Source organism: Typopeltis vanoorti, chromosome 1 (assembly GCF_054136105.1).
Source record: "Typopeltis vanoorti isolate ZY-2024b chromosome 1, IOZ_Tvanoo_1.0, whole genome shotgun sequence".
Taxonomy (NCBI): Eukaryota; Metazoa; Arthropoda; class Arachnida; order Uropygi; family Thelyphonidae; genus Typopeltis; species Typopeltis vanoorti.
In genome coordinates this window covers 36,175,176-36,192,988 of record NC_143549.1, presented here as the reverse complement: position 1 = coordinate 36,192,988, position 17,813 = coordinate 36,175,176, and the positions used below count along the sequence as shown (strand labels likewise).

At 35.9% G+C, this 17,813-nt stretch overlaps 1 protein-coding gene across 2 annotated transcripts in view; it reads left to right on the top strand.

The window, feature by feature from the left end:
- The window catches only part of mus301 (mutagen-sensitive 301), a 108,260-nt gene that overhangs the window by 53,957 nt on the left and 36,490 nt on the right, over window positions 1–17,813 (top strand). For both annotated transcript variants that reach the window (XM_090415674.1, XM_090415665.1), the window contains exon 3: window positions 1,027–1,137. The gene's annotated coding sequence lies outside the window, so the exon portion shown is untranslated. The remainder of the gene's footprint in view (window positions 1–1,026; window positions 1,138–17,813) is intronic.

Sequence of the window (17,813 nt, the reverse complement as noted above, 5' to 3'; positions counted from 1 at the left end):
ACATTATTTAAACTAGGAATGGTGTAATAAGCAACTAGACATCTTCAAGCCATTGGCAGTTCTCTGGATGGAAATGGCACATTGCTGCATTAATGGTCAGAGAAGAATGGCAGTGATTGTGAAATGTGACAGGACAGCCAGTCAAATCACAGCTCAGTACAACAGTAGTGACAACTGAACATCATCTTGGAGCACACTGTTCATTATACACTGATGGAACAACAGCAAACAACCATCCTAGGTCCAAGTGCTGTCAGCTAAAAAATGGAAGATGTAACTTTAGTGGGCATGTGATCACCAACAGTGAACAGCTAACATCTGAAAAATTGTCATGGTCTGACAAGTCTCAGTTTGTATTTTATCATACCGGTTGCAGAACCACAATATGGCAGTAACAATATGAGGCCATATAGACTCTTCCTTCTAAGTAGCTCATGCTGGCAGCAGGGGTTTAATGGATGTTAGGGTTCCCATTACTAGTTGAATACTGCCTGAATGCCACAATCTATCTTAACATTGTTGCTGATCATGTTCACTTGTTTTTACCCATTGTCAAATGGGTATTTCTATCAAACATCTCCATAAAGTGCAAAGCAAATTGAAGTGGTTTGAAGAACATGAGAATTTCCTTTATTTCAGTGGGCAGCTCAGGTCCCCAGACCTCAACTTAATAGAGCATCTCTGGGATGAAGTGGAATGAGTAGTTTGCAGCAGCAACATTGCCAGCATCCAGTCTTCAACAATTAGGCAATGTCTTTGTGACAGCATGGACAAACATTCCACAGGAATATTTTAGACACATAGTTGAATCAATGCCACAGAGAATACAGGCTGTTCTTAAGGCAAAAGAGGAGCTAACTTGTTATTAAATGCTTTTCCTGATAAAGTGGCCATTTAACATAATGCTGTGTTTTAAATTGTAAATATAGGATTATATTCATTATGAGATAAATTTCCATCAAATAAAGATTCACAAAATTTGAAATTAAATATTTTTCACCTTATTTAAATTTGCATTTTTTTCAGAACTATAAATTACTTCTTACCAGTGATCATGCAGTTATCCTCTTGACACATTTAACTGTTTATACAACCTTATGATGATGATGAAAATGAATGTGCATATATATATATTTAGTAAGTATTATTTATATATTTAATTTAAAACTTCAGAAAGTTCCTTGCAATTTCCTGTATTAACACCAATTACTGTTCCTCTATTTTTATTCTTTGTCATTATTTACCTTTAAATTTAATTATAAATTTCATAAGTTTTCAACCCTAATGCTGTTCCTAAGATTAAGTTACTGCTTATTTGTAAGAATTTTTATTGCTATAAACAGAAGCACCCAGTAATAATCAGTATACATGTTTTTCAAGTACAGGCAAGTTACCTGCAGTTATCCTAGATACTTTTGACGAAGATATACAGTCATTTCGATTCACGTTAGGGCGTTGAAGTAAGGCCTCAGCACTCTCTTTGAATAGATGTTCGAATTTATAGCAACATCTGTGTAGAAGGCAAGTCTTGGACCAGAGAATGTTATGGCTTGTCTTTATCCTGTGCTGTGCCAATCCAGACCTATCGGATTTGTTGTGAAGAATGTATGATTGATGTTCTTGTATTCTTTTTTCTATAGAACGTCCTCTTTGTCCAAAGTATGAGAGACGACTGCAGGGAAATTGATATATACACCAGGCAGAGACATAGTTGAGCATTTATCTTTAGAAGAGGAGAAATAGGTGGATTTGTTAATAGGGATATCAGTGGCTGTTAAATCATATTTCTTCAGAATTCTTGAAATTGGTTCTGAAATCCTGGAAATATATGGAATTGGAGCTCTACGTATTGTTTCTTTGTTGTTCTGGATTGGATTGTAGGAATCGAACAGATGTTGTGTAGTTTTTTCGGAGAAGCCATTTAATTTCATGTGATGTTTGATAGTTGAAAGTTCTTTCTGTAATTCATGGGGAGTTTAGCACTTAGTTCTAGCTCGTCGAATTAAACATTTTATGATTCCTGTTTTTTGATAAGGCTGAGAATTGTTTGAGAATGTAATAGTAAAAGTGGGTTTTCTGTAAACTGTTGTTGTCAGAATACCAGAAGGTGAGCAGATCAGGAGGATGTCTAAAAAGGATAACTTGTTGTCTTTTTTAATCTCCATGATAAACTTAATATGAGAATGTAAGGAATTGATTTTGGCTAAAAAAGAAGGTAAGGAATCTCTGCTGTGAGGCCACTCTGAAAAGATGTCATCTAAATATCTAACCCAAAAGGATGGTTGAGAGAATATAGATGAAACCAAATAAAATCATTTGAGAAAGAAGATGAAAATAGAATATGCTAGAAGAATCAGCGGAATAACATTGCAACCAGATCCTAAAAGTAGAAGGATAAGGGAAGACATGACAAAAACATTGGCAAAGAATGGGGATGGGGGGGGGGGGCATAACTTGTATTTCAGAGATGCTACTTAAAAAAGAGAAAAGTGTAATTTTCCACTGTAATATATTTGTAGAGAATGTGTAATTTCTGTCACTGATTATTTAAAAAAAAAAGTGGTTTAAAACTTTGCTTCAGGTTGAGGTTTTTTTAAATAATTAAAATAAAAATCCTTAAAATCTTTATATATTTTATATAATGTACTTCAAGATGATACCATTTAAAAGTGTTGTCTTCAGGAAACAGTTCATGGTCTCAGTAGTATGTAAATAGCTTTTATGTCATATGGAAAGTGGAAATGAAATATTTACTTCATTCTACATGACCTGCCATTGTGGGCATCAAATGATAAAACACTAGAAAACTGCAGGCGAAATTACTGAACCTGATATTATTGAAACTGGTCCTGAAATGCCTTGCTATTTAATTATACCTCAATTAATAAGATGCTAATTTGTTAAATCTCTTCAGCTAATAATCTACTAGCAGTTGTTATCAAAAAGATGATCTTTCTAAATGTATTGTGTGAAGAGCCTCTTTAGCCACAATACCAATTGGTTGCAAAGAACCTTTATCAAGACTTTTCAACTGAAAGCTGCATTAGCTGGTCTCATAAACAAGTGGCAGTGTTTTTCCTCCTGATAACGTGTGCTTTTCACCTTATACAACAAACTGGCTAGAAAAAAAGATATGCAACTGACAGAATAACATGCCAGCAGATAAAAGTAACACCCCATCAGATTTCAAAGAAACCAAGTTATAGCGTGAGGGCCACTGAGTCTAACATTAACAGAAAATGGAAAATATTCTGTATTTAAGCTTATTGCTATAATACAAAAAAAGGTCAAAATCTTTGTTTGTTTAAACTATGAGTATGTGAAAGTATGTACCCAACTTATATTTCTCTATACATTTATTATAAATGTTATATATCATACTTTGCTTTTATATTCTTCTGCAAATATTAAGAAGTTTGAATTTATTTTATCTATATATGAAGCAAAATGAAGCAATAGAAATCATAAGGAGAAAGTCTGCAGGAAAAAAAAAATTAGTATATGCGAGGGGAGATGTACAGGATAATAAAGTATAGAATGAAAAGTTTAATTTGGAGGAAAACTGTTGGCAAAAATTATTTTTATCTGTCAGGATTCAAATAATGTCAGATTTTATATTTGTGTTCTAAGGCTACATCAATCAAACTCTTCCTCTGGGTCTTGTATAGGCTTATCAAACAAGGGTTTTATAAAATTTCTAATCTCAAGTGGTATTGTCACTTGAAAAGAATGAGAACTGAAACCCTTGTTGGAATGCAAGAAGAAGATCCAAAGGAACCCAGTCTTGTATATAACTGGTTTTGTCTTTTGAATAATTTCTGTATTTATTAAGCTGATTTCCCACTATATGATATGAACTTGGATAAGTAGTCTATTTCCATATTTAATTTTCTCCCTTCTGTAAAAATTATGCTTTAATATCTGAAATGTTTTACTTGTTCTATAGGTTCTCTAATCAGGATGCAGCTGATGTTTTCAATGTTCCTGCCCCTATTTTCATAGTCTTTTGTTGATTTTCATGCCAAATTTGTAACAGCAGTTATTGATTTTAGTTAAACCTTGCTTGGAGAGCAGATTTGAACAGAACAACCTGACTAAAACAGAATTAGCAGCAATTAAATCATTAAAAGCCAAACAAAACATAATAATAACGAAAGCGGATAAAGGCAGTGCCACTGTTGTCCTTGACAGGTCAACATACATACTGCAAATGAACCAACTAGTAGCCGACAACAACACATATAAAATGGTAAATTATAACCCAACAAAAAGAATAAAGGGTAAAACAGAAAAACTACTAAAGTCCATCACTTCTTGGCCACCAGACACGGTTAAAAAAACTCAAACCCCACTACGCCCGACCCCCCAGAATATGTGGGGTTCCGAAAATACACAAACAAAATGTGCCCCTTCGACCAATCGTGGAAGGAATAGACAGTCCCAATTACCACCTAGCCAAGAAATTAGCGGCAACACTCAAGGAGTTGGTAGGTCATTCCCCCTCCTAAATAAAAAACACACAACACTTTATAAACAAAATCAAAAACGTAACACTCAACAAAGACTACTTATTAGTCAGTTTTGACGTTTCTGCCGTTTTCACTAATGTCCCCATCAATGACACAATTCTCCTACTACAGAACAAATTTCCGCCCGACATTACGGCCCTCTTTGCCCACGTACTAAAGTCCGGTTACTTCGTGTGGCAAAACAAATTCTACCTACAAAAGGAAGGTACAGCCATGGGCTCACCATTATCCCCCCCCCCAATCGCTAACTTCTACATGGAAACCTTTGAGCAAAGGGCTCTTGATTCTGCCACGCTACGACCGACAGTCCGGCTCAGATACGTCGACGACGTGTTCGTGATCTGGCCACACGGGCGACAAACGCTAAACACATTCCTCAGCCACCTAAACAAACAACACGAACGCATACAATTTACCATCGAAATCGAAAACCAAAATTCGCTCCTGTTCCTAGACACACTAGTTGCACGTTTTCCTTCAGGCAGTCTATTCTTCATGGTCTACCGAAAACCGACACACACAGGCCAATACATACATGAGAATTCATACCACCACCCAGCACAAAAATATGGAGTCATTAACACCCTTAAAAACAGAGCCACAACTATTTGCTCTAACCAGCAAGCCCTGAAACAAGAACTAAAAATCATTAGTGACACATTCATAAATAATGGCTATAACAAAAATACTGTCAATAAAATACTCTATAAAAACACAACAAAAACGAATCTAGATTACAGTAAAACCATAGCCATCCCATACATTAAAGGGCTATCGGAAAAAATCAACAGAATCCTACAACATTATTACCTCAATGCCACCTTTAAACCACCCACTAAACTTGAAACCATATTCAGCTCCTCTAAGGATCCTCTCCTCCCATTAGCACATCCTGGAGTCTATTGCATCCGCTGCACCTGTAACTTACCGTACATTGGAGAAACAGGACGGACAATCCCTATATGCAAGAAAGAACACATTAGACACATCAAATATAACCATTATGGTGAAGCAGGCCTCTCAGACCAAGCACTTAACACCTTACACCAAATCAACTGGAAAAGCACCTGCTCCTTACACCGCACAAAAACCTGGTACGAAAGAAAATTTAAGGAATCCTGCGAAATCCTGATAAACCACCCAAATATCAATAACAAAGATGGTATGAAAATTCCAAGGATCTGGATGGCACACATTCAGCCAACCTAATATGAAAGATTCAACATAAGTCAGGACTCTAGCCAATCCGCTAGTATTAGAAACCATTCCACTCCAACTGGCTGGAATGATGCTAATATATGTATATAGAAGACAACACAAATAATAGGACTCTAGCGTTGATGTATAATTTTTATTTTTAATTTGTATTTTTTTTTTTTTTTCCACCAGAAGTCAGGCCAACAATTGTGGTAGCAGTTGGTCAGTGTCTTTAACGAACCAGTTTGATTGTAGTATAGCTTGTTTCTTGTGTATATTTGTACACTCCAGAAGATGACCTTGACATAAAGGTCTAAACGTCGAATTGTAGATTTTAGTTATATTAAACTAAAGTTTTTATTCAAACACGGTAGTTGTCTCCATAATTTTCAAAAATGCATACCTTCCATATGTTTGGGATTTTTAGACCATCATTATCGTTCAGATTGGGGTGGTTGATAATAATCTCACATGCTTCCTTAAATTTCCGTTCATACCATTTTTTAGTGTGATGTAGACAGCTAGTGCTTTACCAGTCAATTCTGTGTAAGGAATTCACGGCATGATTAAAAAGGCCAGCTTCACCATAATTATTATGTTTAATGTGCCGTTTATGTTCTTTTTGTCTGATAGTAATTATGCATCCTGTTTCTCCTATATATGGTATGTTGCAAGTACAATAAATCCAGTATACTCCAGGGTGGGCTAGTGGGGGGAGTGGGTCTTTGGATGAGTTGAGTAAGCGTTTTAATTTTGCAGGAGGTTTAAAGGTGGCTTTGAGGTTGTATTTTTGTAGTACTGTTTTTTTTTGTCTGATGTTCCTTTAATGTAGGGAATGGTTATAGTTTTACTGTAGTCTGGTTTGTCTTTGTGTTTTATTGATGTTTTGTAGAGAATTTTGTTAATAGTGTTTTGGCTGTATCTGTTTTTTTTTGGAAAGTATTAAAGATAATTTTATCGTCTTTTAGTGCCTGTTCGTTGGAACAGATCATCTGCTCCCTGTTTTTTAGCGTGTTGATGGCATCTAGTTTTTGTGTTGGGTGGTGGTAGAAGTTTATGTGTATATATTGTCCCGTATCTGTCGGTTTCCGGTAAACAGTGAAGGAAAGATTGCCAGAGGGAAGACGTGTGACAAGTGTATCCAGAAGAGTATGTTGTGTTTTTCAATTTCAATTGTGAATTGTATTGAAAGAAAACCATCTGAAAGAATGTTTATTCCTGTCATCGTAAATAGAATTTAGCTTCATGTATTTTATATATTTACTTTTTTTATTAATTTTTTTTCACTAGAGATCATGCCAGTAGAATAACATGTGATCAAATCATTGTTTCTTTAGCTTACAGTCAATAATGTAACTCAGCTTGTCTTGTATATTGATGTATTCTCCAGGTGATGATCTTGGTGTAAAGATTGAAACGTCGGGATAATAAAAAAATTTTTTTTAACACAGTTGTAAATTCCATAAATTTTTAAAATAAACCCAAACATTATATCTAAGCACTGTTTTTTGCACAGAGAATCCCTACTTTCAAAATTACCAGCAACATTAAAACCTGTGCTAGACCAAGTTGTGAATATGGTAAATTACATCAAGTCAAGACCTTTAAAACCACACCTTTTTTAAAAAAACTTTGCATAATCTATGAAAGCCAAGTACGAATCTTTGCTTTTGCACACTGAAATAAGATGGTTATCCAGAGGTAAAATGCTGGTAAGAATTTTCGAACTTAAGAAAGATAATTGGCCTGTTTTTTCAAAATGAAGGTACTGATGCTTTTATAAAAATATCTTCAAAATGATATTTGGTGTGCTAAAATGGCATATTTAGCTGATATTTTTAATTACTTCAATAGCCTTAATACAAGTATCCAAGGGAAAAATGAAAATATTTTGACATCCACTGACAAATTGTCAGCTCTTCAGAAAAAAAGTATCTCTTTGGAAAAACCTATATCAGAAAAAAATACAATAGATATGCTTCCTTCACTCCATAATAAAAATGTCGAGAGAGTTATTTCTGTTATAACAGAACATTTAACAATATTGGAAGAAAAGATTTCAAGTTACTTTCCTTCTTTAAATACACACAAGTATGACTTGGATACGAAATCCATTTGGCACCGTTAATACATCGGATTGTGAATTTTTGTTAAAAGAAGAACAATTAGTTACCTTGTCAATGGATTGCACTCTAAAAATGAAATTTTCTGAAATAACTCATGAGGAATTTTAGATTTTTTTTCAAACTGAATACCCAGCTCTCTCCACAAGGGCACTGAAAATCTTGTTATAGTTTCAACATCATATTTGTATAAGCTCAGTTTCTCAATATTAACCAATATAAAAACTAAAAAGTGTGAAAGACTTACTAATATATATAGACAAAGAATTGAGGTTAGCTATATCTCAGGTCTAATATGTGATATCGGGTCTAAGTTTTATTTTTATAAAACTTATTAAAATAAGTTTTATTTTTATAAAAGGCAAGCCCATCCATATTTTTATTGTTAGTTTGATGACCCAAATGCTTTTGGTGTTCCCCAAATTTTTCTTATAATCAAAATGTTCTGTGACTTCGAAAAGGTTAGGAACCACTGGTCTAATGTTATCTTTAATTGAATTTATAAATTAAGATTATTATATGACATTTACCTCTCTTTAATGCTTAGTAATGTAATATCATGCGTCTCGTTCTACTTTTGAATGATCAATTGTTTGTATTCCACCTTGTAAAAACTGTTCCTATCAAGCCACTGAGGATAGTCTGTTAGTTTCAGACTGAAATATTTGGCAAACATTAAAATATTCTTGTGTTAATGTGTTTATAATTCTTCATTTAATGTCACAAGTGTCTCGAGAAATGAAGCTTTGAATGAATACAAGAGCACACTGATTTCTTACCTGCCCATATGAATAGTTAGAAATGAGATCTCTGTTGGTTGTGCTGCCATTTTTCCTGCCCACCTTGTTTCCAGTCAGATTCCACTTGAATGTCTGTAATTATGCTGTTCGGCTGCATGCCAATTGCATACAAAAAAAAAAAAAAAAGCACTACCAAAAATGCACGAATGATTATATAGGCTGAGTTTGTTGCCCATCTATGTACGGTGCAAATCTGATGCTTTAATTATTGTATCAAATCAAGATCCATAATGTTAAACTATAGATACCAGCCACAATTAGAATCAAGTGAAAATGACTGTTTCTGCTAGTAGCTTGTTTTCTCCATATGTTTTTCAGTCTCCTCTACAGACAGGCCAATTAAATTTAATTAATCAGTGTCATTCCTGATAGGAAACATCAACATGAGGTTAATAATAAAATTATTAAATTTAAGAGAAAGCTACCAACACTCCTAACTCAGTATCTCCTGTAATGCAAAACACATCTCCTTGCGGATATGTCTAATGTTATGCATTAAAGTAAGGGCCACTACCCAGACTAGTTTCGACCTTTATTGAGGTCTCTTCAGTGGGAGCCAGGCCCTAGTGGAAATACCAGGCAGAAGCATTAGCAGGTCATCTCTACCTATAGGAGTTGCCAAATGGTGTGCCACCCTTTTTTTAATAAATTACTCTGGATTTAGAGAAAGATGTTGAAAGTTTATTTTTTCACTTGGTTAGAGTATAATAAAATTAGTTTAATCCTTTATCCAAGTGTGAGCAAACAAAGTTTGCGCCTGAAGTATCTTCAGGACTAGGGTAAAGTGATACAACACCAGGGCAACTCGTTGCAAAGGTGGAGAAAGCTACCAACACTCCTAACTCAGTATCTCCTATAATGCAAAACTATGACCTGCTAATGCTTCTGCCTGGTATTTCCACTAGGGCCTGGCTCCCACTGAAGAGACCTCAATAAAGGTCGAAACTAGTCTGGGTAGTGGCCCTTCCTTTAATGCATAACATTAGACATATCCGCAAGGAGATGTGTTTTGCATTATAGGAGATACTGAGTTAGGAGTGTTGGTAGCTTTCTCCACCTTTGCAACGATATGTGTTAGACATGTCCTTGCGGATATGTCTAATGTTATGCATTAAAGTAAGGGCCACTACCCAGACTAGTTTCGACCTTTATTGAGGTCTCTTCAGTGGGAGCCAGGCCCTAGTGGAAATACCAGGCAGAAGCATTAGCAGGTCATCTCTACCTATAGGAGTTGCCAAATGGTGTGCCACCCTTTTTTTAATAAATTACTCTGGATTTAGAGAAAGATGTTGAAAGTTTATTTTTTCACTTGGTTAGAGTATAATAAAATTAGTTTAATCCTTTATCCAAGTGTGAGCAAACAAAGTTTGCGCCTGAAGTATCTTCAGGACTAGGGTAAAGTGATACAACACCAGGGCAACTCGTTGCAAAGGTGGAGAAAGCTACCAACACTCCTAACTCAGTATCTCCTATAATGCAAAACTATGACCTGCTAATGCTTCTGCCTGGTATTTCCACTAGGGCCTGGCTCCCACTGAAGAGACCTCAATAAAGGTCGAAACTAGTCTGGGTAGTGGCCCTTCCTTTAATGCATAACATTAGACATATCCGCAAGGAGATGTGTTTTGCATTATAGGAGATACTGAGTTAGGAGTGTTGGTAGCTTTCTCCACCTTTGCAACGAGTTGCCCTGGTGTTGTATCACTTTACCCTAGTCCTGAAGATACTTCAGGCGCAAACTTTGTTTGCTCACACTTGGATAAAGGATTAAACTAATTTTATTATACTCTAACCAAGTGAAAAAATAAACTTTCAACATCTTTCTCTAAATCCAGAGTAATTTATTAAAAAAAGGGTGGCACACCATTTGGCAACTCCTATAGGTAGAGATGACCTGCTAATGCTTCTGCCTGGTATTTCCACTAGGGCCTGGCTCCCACTGAAGAGACCTCAATAAAGGTCGAAACTAGTCTGGGTAGTGGCCCTTCCTTTAATGCATAGCATTAGACATATCCGCAAGGAGATGTGTTTTGCATTATAGGAGATACCGAGTTAGGAGTGTTGGTAGCTTTCTCCACCTTTGCAACGAGTTGCCCTGGTGTTGTATCACTTTACCCTAGTCCTGAAGATACTTCAGGTGCAAACTTTGTTTGCTCACACTTGGATAAAGGATTAAACTAATTTTATTATACTCTAACCAAGTGAAAAAATAAACTTTCTTCATCAACATGAGGTAATCTCAAAACAGAGTACTGGTAGTCTAGAGTAGTCTATATAGAGGCAGAAAAGAAAGTTTCAATTTCTAGACTTCATATAGTCATCTTGTGCATTCTTATTTGAGGGCAAGAGACTGATATATTTGTGAAAAGTGTAATACTCATCTTATTTTATGTTCTTTCTCAGACAGGCTGCATGATATTAACTTTTTACAAAGAATTAATTTTTACAAAATGCATCATCATCATCATCATCATCAAATTCCTGCCATGTACCCTCAAGGGGTGTACAGGATATGATAGTACTACATGAAAAAATTACATCATTACTAACTTCCTATCTACAATTTTCATCCAAATAAGTCTGTTACTTGTCAAGACTCCAACATTATCAGATCTTATATTTCTATCGTCTAAGGCACTTTGTACCGTATCAATCCACCTATATCTTGGTCTTCCTCTGGGTCGTTTTCCTGCCAACCTGGCAGAGAACACTTGTTTTGCTAATCTTTCCTCTCCCATTCTATTTAAGTGACCATACCATCTGAGATTAGCTCTGCTAATGCATTCCTGGATGCTGACAATGTCAAGTTCTTTCCTAATATCCTCATTTTTAATATGATATTGCCATTGATGCCATCTGTTCACGCCTCTAATCTTTCTCAGGACTCTCATATCTGCGGTCTCTAGTCTTTGGTCAAGTGTTTTACTTCTGACCCAGCTCTCAGATCCATAAGTTAAAATTGGTTTGAACACAGTCTTGTATACAGCTAATTTAGTGTTCCGACTAATTTCTTTCTTATTCCATATGAATTTATTCAATTGACTTCCCACGATACCGGCTTTGCTGATTCTGTTGTCTATTTCTATATTTAGTTTACCATCTTCAGTAAAAATTGTGCCTAAGTAGCTGAAATGTTTTACTTCTTCCACCGGTTCTCCATTCACGACACAGTTGACATTTTCAATGATTCTGCCTATTTTCATTGTCTTTGTCTTTTTATTGCTGACCTTCATACCATATCTATTACAACAGCTATTCAATTTAGTCAGAGAATCTTGCAGACTTGTAGCGGATTTATTTAGAAGTATAACATCATCTGCATAAAGCAAAGAGCTGACATTAACAACTCCAATTTTGATATCAGGTTTAATACCACATTCCTTCATAATGTGATCCATATAGATAATGAATAACAGAGGGGATAATGTACATCCTTGTCTCACACCAGATTTAACATTAAACCATCTTCCTGTACTTCCTTCAATTCTAACTGCTGACTCACAACTCAAATAAAGACTAAGTATTGCTTGATATAATGCCCCATTGACACCATATAACTGCAGCGTATTGAATAGCTTCTCTCTTGGCACCTTGTCATATGCCTTTTCCAAATCGACAAAACTTAAATACAGATCTTTGTTATATTCCCATGCTTTCTCGACTATTTGGCGTAAAGTGAAGATCTGATCCTGACAGCCTCTATTTGGCCTGAATCCAGCTTGTTCTTCACCAAGCTTTTCTTCCACAATTCTTCTCAACCGTTTCTCAAGTATACTTGCATAGATCTTGCCAGGAACACTCAGTAGGGAAATACCTCTGTAATTCTCACATTCAGTTTTATTTCCCTTTTTATATATGGGTACTATGAGAGCTCTACTCCAATCATCGGGAATTCGTCCCTCTGTCCAGGCTTTCTGAACTATGCAGTGCAGCCACTGTAAGACTCTTATACCACCATACTTCGGCATTTCTGGTCGAATATCATCTACTCCTGCTGCCTTTCCACATTTCAAGCCTTTGATGGCTTTTTCTACTTCAAGTATGGATATGTATTCCTGACTGCATGCCTGGTCAGTGTTTTTTATCACTGTGCTGTCATCACTGCTTGTTTCATTTAGCAGTTTTTCAAAGTAATTACTCCATACTTCAAGGATATCTTTTTCTCCTGTTTTCATTTCACCTTTATCATCTCTAATTCCTTTTACAGCACTCTTTCCTCCATTCCTAAGCTTCTTCAACAACCTCCAGAATATTTTGCCACCTTCTTGATATTTATTTTCTATATTCTTGCCAAAGTCCTCCCATGACTTTTGTTTAGCTAGTTTTACACACTGTTTAGCTTTCTTACATTTGTCTCTGTATTCTGTAAGAGTAAAAGCTGACTTATTTGCCAGGAACTTTTGATATGCTTTCTTCTTTTCCTTCACTGCCTCTTTAACTTCCTGTGTCCACCAGGGAGTTCTGATTTTTTTATCTTTGCACACAACCTCACCACATGCCTCTCTGGCAGAATCAATCAATGTTTCCTTCAGAGTTTGCCACTGAATCTCCAAGGTTTGATTCCTGTTCTCAAACTCTTTCATTTTCTTTTCAATAATATTTCTGTATTTTAGTCTACAGTTTACATCTGAGAGCTGCTCAACTTTTATTCGCTTTAAAACTTTCTTACATGTTATTCTTTTCAATATGAAATTCAATTTTATCCTGCTCAAGACTAAATAGTGATCACTTCCAATTTCAAATCCTCTGTACACTCTGGTGTCCTGCACCAGGGAGAAAACATCACTATCAACAATAACATAGTCAATGAGACTTTTCTTATTCCTAGCCTCTTCTCTCCATGTGAATTTGTGCACATTTTTATGTTGGAACATGGTGTTAGTAATAACCAGTCCATGTCCTGAGCAGAAATCCAACAGATATTTGCCATTATTATTAGCTTTGCTCTTTTCTCCAAATTTTCCCAAAATATTTTTGTATGTCTCACAATCATTTCCTACTCTACTATTTAGATCCCCAACAAGGACCAACTTTTCCTTTTTCATTGTGTCAGTTGCTTTTTCTAAAGCCTCAAAAAATTCCTCCACTTCTACCTTAGTAGAACCTTCTGTGGGACCATAGGCACAAATAAGTCTCATTGTCCAGTTCCCCATTCTCATATTTGCCCACATTACTCTACTTGAGACTGACTGCCATTCAAGAAGATTAGCCTCGTATTTTGTGTTGAATACTATGGCTACTCCTTCTTTTCCTTGATTGTTATTGCCTGAATATAACATTTTGTATTTATTGCTCAGAAAGATCTCACCAGTTTTGGTCTTTTTTGTTTCAGTCACCCCTATTATGTCGATCTGGTACTTATCTAATTCCTCAGCTAGCTCCATTTCTTTGCCATTCAGGCTTCTTACGTTGATAGTACCGATCTTTAACTCTGGTAATGTTGAGTTGGGGTTTGTTTTCAGATTTGTTCCAGTAGCTGACTTTTCGCTGTTCGCCCTGGTTCCCTGGCGAAAACAACGGGGGCCTTGTTTAACCGGGCGACGCCCCAGCCGGCATGAAATTTTGTCATGCTGTACCATCATTTTTTATTTTTATTACAGAATGCATTAGATTGTAAATTCAGTTTGCGTAGATAATGATTTTGTTCGTTTTTTTTTTTAAACTTTTTTTGTATATAGCATGCGATTTACTTACGTTATCTTTTATTACTTTATGTATTGCTATAGCCTATGTAATGTGCACTATGACCTTTCTTGTCCTTGCAGTAAAACACAGATTAATGGTATGTAGAAGGCACTTTCAAAGCCTCATGGAAAAGAGACTAATTGCTTTATGTAGGGGAGTGTCATGTCTAAGAGTATCTCCTCTCACCATATATATACTAGCTTTTCATTCAATTTTAAATTTAAAATGATATTCCCAATAAATGAAAATGACACTGGAGTTGAAATAAACCTTCCTCAAATCCTAATGTCAACAAAAGGGCCATATTAAGCATAGTAAACAAAACTTACTAGAACCCACTGATTACCAATAGGTTTGGGTCTGTGTACTGTCTGGCAAATGGCCTGTGGTACCACCGTTTTTATTGATGTATTCTAGAAATGAAGGGTCTGAATCTTTAAATATGTTTGGACATGCCCATGAAGGATATTCCTCATTTACTGTATGGATAAGAGAAAGAGGCAAACTAGAACCCCCTGCTCTGGAGACCTATTTGGTATTTGCCACTTCAAGCTTCCATGCAGTTGAAAATCATCTACTACCTTAGTGGTAGGATCAGTAGTGCAGGATTTGACAAATTATGCCAAACAGAAAATGTATTTGCTTAAGAATTTCTCCCAGCAGACTCTGGCAGCTTATTCCACTCATTCACCACTCTCCAAGTAAAACACCGAGTTCTAACACCCTTGCTCAGTTTCCATGGGTGGCCCCTAGTTCACCCACCACCAGACCTGTTCTGAAAAATTTCCTATGAATTAATCTTGTAAAACCCCCTCAGTAATTTAAATGTCTCAATCATATCACCCATTTTCTGCCTATCAACCAATTTCTGTAACCCATAAATCTTCAACCTGTTCTTGTAAAGTTCATTCCATAGACCAGCTACCATTCTTGGTCACTCGCCTCTGGATCCTCTCTACCTCCTCCCATCACTAAGAAACCCTGGTGCCCAGATCTGCACACAGTAGTGAATAAGGGGTCTTATCAAGGCTCGATAAAGAGAAATAATAACCTACTTGTCTCTGCTCATCAAAGTATTCTTCAGTAACCAAGTGATCTGATGAGTTGATTTAGCCACTTTTTGCTATGTGCCCCCTAAACTTCGACTCCCTATCCACCAACACACCCAAATCTCTGGCTTCATCAATTTCCTGGAGTACAGTTCCACCAATCAGTATATTACAGCTTATCTTTTCACCCCAAAATGCATAGCCTTACACTTTTCCACATTAAACTGACATTCTCCTTAGCCCAGTCTGCCAATCTTTCAAAATCATTGTACAAAATTTTGACATCGTGTATTCACTATTGCTCTACCCAACTTTGCATCATTGGCAAATAAATGAACAGTTCCTCTCAGATCCTTTCCTATATCACTAATGAACAAATTACATAGCATTGGTCCAAGAACAGTACTTTGCAGCTCACCACTATTCACAGGCATTCTTTTGGACTCTACTCCTGAATAAATTACTCTCTGATATCTCTCCATCAACGATCCTCCCATCCATCCCATCAACCCTCTATCCATCCCCATGTGCTGCAGTTTGCTGATTAGAATTCCATAGAATTCCATGTGGTATCCTGTCAAAGGCCTTAGCAAAGTCCAGCAGTATCCAATTCAGCTATTACTGTAATATAAAATGTGAGCAAGTTACTGAGGCATGAGCTATCCCTCATACAGTATTCCCATTTCCATCTATCCATTCCTGTATTTTGCTCTTGACCTACTTCTTCAATACCTTGATGACTCCTGATATGCTGATTGGTCAGTAATTTGCAACAGCATTCTTGGAGCCTTCTTTATGTAATGAAGGCTCCAAGACTACTGTTGGAGTCTTGGAGCCTTATTTATGCAGTGGAACTAATTTCCCCTCTTTCCACCCCCTCCTCTCGTTGGATATTCAAACATATAATTATGTTTACTCATGCTAGACAATGACACTCCACACTGGTAATGGTAATTTTTGTAAATAAACTTATAAGTTGGTTATACATAGCTACTTCAGTTGCCTTTCTTCAGCCTCATTTGCACAGTGTTAGTGCCTGCATGTACATATCACTGTTTTGTGATCCCAGAAGATGGCAGTGTAACAGTCCCAAATATAGGAAGGTATTGATTAAAGTTTTCAATTAATATTCTAGTATAAATTATCATTTCCTGAAAAATTAAAAACCTGTAACAGTGATACACTATATCCATCGAAGATGTTATCATAGAGACATTGTTTATTGTTCTTTTTAAAAAAAACTTCTTAAAATTAAAAAGATTTTGTTTAGAATTTTTTTTAATTAATTAAAAATTATGTTGTTCAGTCTGTAGTTATTAACTAGCAAAATCTGCTTATGTGTGAGTGGGTAAGTCTGTAGAGCTATGACATATTGGATCTAGTACATATTTCCTCCAACTAGGAAGATATCCTTTTGCAATGGAAATGATTGCTGGGTACATCAGAGCTGCTTTTGTAGAAAGAGGCCACACCACAAAAAAAAAAAAAAAAAAGTGGTTGACAGGGGAGGCTGTATGTTGTGTCACCTATCCATTAGTGGTCCCACCTGATATTACTGTTAACAGATGTGTCTGTTTGGTTGTTGTAGCTTGTGTATATGGTGTAATATAATACCAGATTTACTCTTTAAGGGTCCTTTAATAAAGCAGCACTTGTGCCAAAAAGTAATATGACTACTGCAGTTTATTTTAATGAGGAAATCTCTGAGCATTATAGATCAAAATGGTATACAGTAATATCTCGATTATCGCGGTTACTGTTGCCACGAAAAATACCTCAATAATCGAATCCAAGATAATCGGAATAAATAATGCATGTAAAATGGGTGATCATTGCCAAGAATTTTTCAAATCTATTAATTAAATTTTATATATGAAGTAAAAAAAGAAATGTGTTAAGTAAAAAATGAAGGTTCATTTAGAAAAACAAGATTATTCTTTCTTGGATAAAAATTGATGTAGAGTTTTCTGGTGGAATTTTTTCTTTCTTCGTATAAAACTTGGTAGCAACAGATGGAATTTTCAATTTCCTGACGAACTTTCATTGATCGCTCAAGATTAGGATTGCCATTCAAGATTTTTTTTCTTTAAAATTTTCAGCAATTCTAAACATTTCGTCCATTTCTTCGAGGGTAAATTCCTTCGGTGCCATGTCAATTTCTTCGTCATTATTATCGATTTGAGCACCGTAAGCCCATTCTCTCTTGAGGTTAATTAGATCTTCATCATCTAGCTCCTTATCATGTGACTGAAGCAGGTCCTGAACATCACCTTTTTTCAATTTCTTTTAGTCCTAGATTGAAGCCAAGCTTCGTTATGTCATTGATAACAGGTTACTTCATTTTCAAATCCTTTAAAATCATTTGCACAATGAGGAATTATCTTTTGCCACACCACTCTCAGGTTGCTAGACGATACTTCACTACATGCT